This window comes from Schistocerca americana, unplaced genomic scaffold (assembly GCF_021461395.2).
Source record: "Schistocerca americana isolate TAMUIC-IGC-003095 unplaced genomic scaffold, iqSchAmer2.1 HiC_scaffold_767, whole genome shotgun sequence".
Lineage (NCBI taxonomy): Eukaryota > Metazoa > Arthropoda > Insecta > Orthoptera > Acrididae > Schistocerca > Schistocerca americana.
The window spans coordinates 47,501-52,500 of record NW_025726530.1 but is presented as its reverse complement, the minus strand read 5'-3'; the positions used below and the strand labels follow the sequence as shown (position 1 = coordinate 52,500).

At 62.2% G+C, this 5,000-nt stretch overlaps 1 pseudogene; it reads right to left on the bottom strand.

Moving 5' to 3' along the window:
* LOC124590532 overlaps positions 1-5,000 on the bottom strand; it is a 7,953-nt pseudogene that overhangs the window by 2,085 nt on the left and 868 nt on the right.

The following is a 5,000-nucleotide window of genomic DNA, read 5'->3' as shown; positions in this document are numbered from 1 at the left end:
GACCCGTGCGTCCTAAAGCAAGCCTGAAGTACGTGGTTGGCGGTCTCCACGGCCTGGCACCCCGCGCGGCATCTGGTGTCCGCCTCCCGCCCGCGACTGCGCCGTGCCTTCGTAGGGAAGGCGTTGATGCGGGCGCGGAGGGCGTCGATGTATTCACGCCCAGATAGCAGGCGACTGGTGTCGGCGACCCACTGATGTTGGCCACTGACGGCGGCAGAAGATGACAGTGCCGCACCGTCAATGGCGATGTGTAGGCGCGCCGCCCACATTTCCCCAACCTGCGTTGACGATTTGAGGAGGTGGCCCTCCCACATTAGGTGGCGCTCCAGCACCTCGATCTCACGCTGTACCTCATCCATGCCTGCACCGTCGCAGGCTGGCCCTATCTTCTTCAGCGCCAGGAGACGGGACCGACGGAGGGTCGGACCCATCCATCGGCAAGATGGAATGCCGAGGCCCCCCTGGGCAACAGGAGCGTGGAAGTATCCCAGGGGGGTGTCCGCCGGAAGGCGGAACCATCTCCTGACGGCGGCCCGGATGGTAACGTCGGCCGACTTCAATGCACCCACCCGGGTGCGGCTGAGGGCCAGCCCGTGGTACAGGCCAGGGAGAAGTACGTTGGTGAGAGCGTGGAGGCGCTGTTGCGGCTTCAGCGGAGCTCGGGAGATGACGTCAAGCTGCTCCACCAGGTGGCTACGTGGATTGAAGACACAGCGACCCGCCGTGGAAAATTGCAGCCCCAGGTACCGGAAGGTTTCACCCACACGCAGGGCAGGCATGGTGGTATTGCCTGCTGTGAAGGTGACATTGCTGTCCACCTTCACCTTCTTTTCGCGCCCTGACGCGACTAAGGCGAGGGTGAAACACTTCCGGGCGTTGATCTGCAGCCCCAGGTGGGCGAGGGCTGCGGTAGCTGCGTCGATGAGGGACTGCAAGCCCCTCGGGGTCGCTGCAAACAGCAAGACGTCATCTGCAAAGGCCGCAGCGTTGACTCTGCGACCGAGGATCCGAGCTCCGATGTGGGAGGGCAGTTGGCCTAAAACGTAGTCCACCGCAAAGTTGAACAGGAGGGGGGAGAGGGGATCGCCCTGGCGAACGCCCCGTGCTGGCTGCACAGACACGCCCACGCCGGCGCCGTCCGCTATCACTGTCGTGCTGCCCTCGTAGCACCGCTCGACATACTCGACAAAGCAATCCGGCAGGCCATGCGCCTTCAGCACGGGGCGAAGGGCAGCATGATCTACCGAATCGAATGCCTTAGATACGTCGATCGATGCCACAAAGACAGAGCGGCAGGAGCGAACTGCGTCGGTGAGAGCAGTGTCCAAGATGAAGGTATTTTCCAACATCCCATCCCGAGGGATGAATGCCCGCTGACGTTCGTCCACAGCACATGCGCGCATCAGGCGTGACGCGAGAACCTTGTGAAAGGTCCGCGCCAACACCGAGCAGACCGTAATGGGGCGAAAGTCAGCGGGGGATGTTGGTGCAGCCGTTTTCGGGAGAAGGGACGTCCGCGCGCGAAGCAGGCGTTCCGGAAGGGCGCGGGCCAGAAGGAAGAGATTCATCACTTTCACCAGGACTTCGTGCGGCAGGCGCCGCAACTCCGCTGGGGTAAGGCCGTCCGGCCCGGCTGCTGATCCCCTGGGCGGCAACGCGGCGGCGACCTCCTCATGTGTGACCGGCCCCCATATGCACTCGAGAGCGACAGGCTCTGAGTGCGGGAGGAGGCGGTCACGAATGAAGCCCGCGGTGGAGATGGGCTTCTTGGTGAAGAGGTCCGCCCAGAAGTCCAGCAGACCAGGGATGGCAGGTGGCGGCTGGAGCAGGGTGCCATCCAAGAGGCCGCGCACGCAACGTGCACGCGACCGTCGGAAGGCATCCTGCGTTCTCGCGTACTCCCAGCGGCGCCGCTTGCGCTTCTGCGTCGGCGGCGCGGCAGGCGGCCGCTTCGATGGTTGGCGCGGCCGCTGTGTCCTGGTGATCGATCTCTCCCCTCTGGACCCGACCGACGCAAGGGCATCCGGGAGCATGCCCAGGATGACATCGGGCGGCGTGCCCCGCCCCAGACCTATGACACGATCCAGGGCAGAGAAACGCTGGGCGGAAGCGGGTAGCCCCGCCAGATGCTCCCAGATGGCGGCGTCAGTCGGCCCCTCCGGCGGCGGCCCGGTGGTGTCGGCCGCGAAGTCCTCGGCTGCGTCGACGGGCGGCGCAGCGGCCTCGCCCGCGTCAGGCAGCGGGCTCGCTGCTCCCCGGCGGGACGCCGGCTCTTCCCCCCGACCGATCTCAAGCGCCTCCATGAATTGGCGGACAAGCTGCTTGTGGGCAGCTTGCCGCCGTCGGCACTTGATTGCCTCGAGCGTTCGGTCGGGGAACATCCTGATGAGTTCTTGATTGACGAAGAAGAACCGGGCGTCCCTCTCAAGGAACAGTTCGGCCTCCGCCTTGGCGAGCGACAGGACTTCTTCCTCCGTCCACCTCGCGCGATGCCTCTCCGTGACGATCTCCGCGTTGGCGGCCGCAAGATGTTGGCGGCGGCGATGGACCCCGAGACCGTTCTTGGTTGTAAAGCTGCGGTGGCACTCACTACAGGTATACATAGCTGCAAAAGTTACAAGATTTTCGGCACGGCCGGTTGGCCGGCTAGGTGCTGGGGGAGTTGGGGTGGCACCTTCAGCGGAAGGGCCACCACTTATTCTCTGCTTACTGCCCCCAACTAAAAAAGGGATAGTGCGAGGGGGGGCTGGTAGCCCCCCCAAGCCCCTGGTGCGGTCTTCCACTCTGCGAAATCAGCGGGCCCACGAGAAGGGGAGAAGACCGCAGGAGAGGAGAGGCTAAGAGGGCTAGGCCCATGTATTGCGCATCACTCTCCCTGTAACTATAACCCAAGGAAGGCACCTCGCAGCAGCAGCACGACTACATCAAGACCGCACTTCGAGAAGCCAAGTCCGGATGCAGCCACACCGCTGCCACTTGGCCACCTTAAGAGAGTCATAGTTACTCCCGCCGTTTACCCGCGCTTGCTTGAATTTCTTCACGTTGACATTCAGAGCACTGGGCAGAAATCACATTGCGTCAACACCCGCTAGGGCCATCGCAATGCTTTGTTTTAATTAGACAGTCGGATTCCCCCAGTCCGTGCCAGTTCTGAGTTGATCGTTGAATGGCGGCCGAAGAGAATCCGCGCACCCGCGCGCCCCCGGAGGAGCACGCTAAGGCGGACGCGGCCTCGCAGCAAGGAAGATCCGTGGGAGGCCAAGGCACGGGACCGAGCTCGGATCCTGCACGCAGGTTGAAGCACCGGGGCGCGAACGCCGCGCAGGCGCGCGCATCCTGCACCGCCGGCCAGCACGAGGCCAACCAACGGCGAGAGCAGACCACGCCCGCGCTAAACGCCCGCACTTACCGGCACCCCTACGGCACTCACCTCGCCCAGGCCCGGCACGTTAGCGCTGACCCACTTCCCGACCAAGCCCGACACGCCCCGATCCTCAGAGCCAATCCTTATCCCGAAGTTACGGATCCAATTTGCCGACTTCCCTTACCTACATTATTCTATCGACTAGAGGCTCTTCACCTTGGAGACCTGCTGCGGATATGGGTACGAACCGGCGCGACACCTCCACGTGGCCCTCTCCCGGATTTTCAAGGTCCGAGGGGAAGATCGGGACACCGCCGCAACTGCGGTGCTCTTCGCGTTCCAAACCCTATCTCCCTGCTAGAGGATTCCAGGGAACTCGAACGCTCATGCAGAAAAGAAAACTCTTCCCCGATCTCCCGACGGCGTCTCCGGGTCCTTTTGGGTTACCCCGACGAGCATCTCTAAAAGAGGGGCCCGACTTGTATCGGTTCCGCTGCCGGGTTCCGGAATAGGAACCGGATTCCCTTTCGCCCAACGGGGGCCAGCACAAAGTGCATCATGCTATGACGGCCCCCATCAACATCGGATTTCTCCTAGGGCTTAGGATCGACTGACTCGTGTGCAACGGCTGTTCACACGAAACCCTTCTCCGCGTCAGCCCTCCAGGGCCTCGCTGGAGTATTTGCTACTACCACCAAGATCTGCACCGACGGCGGCTCCAGGCAGGCTCACGCCCAGACCCTTCTGCGCCCACCGCCGCGACCCTCCTACTCGTCAGGGCTTCGCGGCCGGCCGCAAGGACCGGCCATGACTGCCAGACTGACGGCCGAGTATAGGCACGACGCTTCAGCGCCATCCATTTTCAGGGCTAGTTGCTTCGGCAGGTGAGTTGTTACACACTCCTTAGCGGATTCCGACTTCCATGGCCACCGTCCTGCTGTCTTAAGCAACCAACGCCTTTCATGGTTTCCCATGAGCGTCGATTCGGGCGCCTTAACTCGGCGTTTGGTTCATCCCACAGCGCCAGTTCTGCTTACCAAAAGTGGCCCACTTGGCACTCCGATCCGAGTCGTTTGCTCGCGGCTTCAGCATATCAAGCAAGCCGGAGATCTCACCCATTTAAAGTTTGAGAATAGGTTGAGGTCGTTTCGGCCCCAAGGCCTCTAATCATTCGCTTTACCGGATGAGACTCGTACGAGCACCAGCTATCCTGAGGGAAACTTCGGAGGGAACCAGCTACTAGATGGTTCGATTAGTCTTTCGCCCCTATACCCAGCTCCGACGATCGATTTGCACGTCAGAATCGCTACGGACCTCCATCAGGGTTTCCCCTGACTTCGTCCTGGCCAGGCATAGTTCACCATCTTTCGGGTCCCAACGTGTACGCTCTAGGTGCGCCTCACCTCGCAATGAGGACGAGACGCCCCGGGAGTGCGGAGGCCGCCGCCCCGTGAAGGGCGGGGAAGCCCCATCCTCCCTCGGCCCGCGCAAGGCGAGACCTTCACTTTCATTACGCCTTTAGGTTTCGTACAGCCCAATGACTCGCGCACATGTTAGACTCCTTGGTCCGTGTTTCAAGACGGGTCGTGAAATTGTCCAAAGCTGAAGCGCCGCTGACGGGAGCGATTATTCCGCC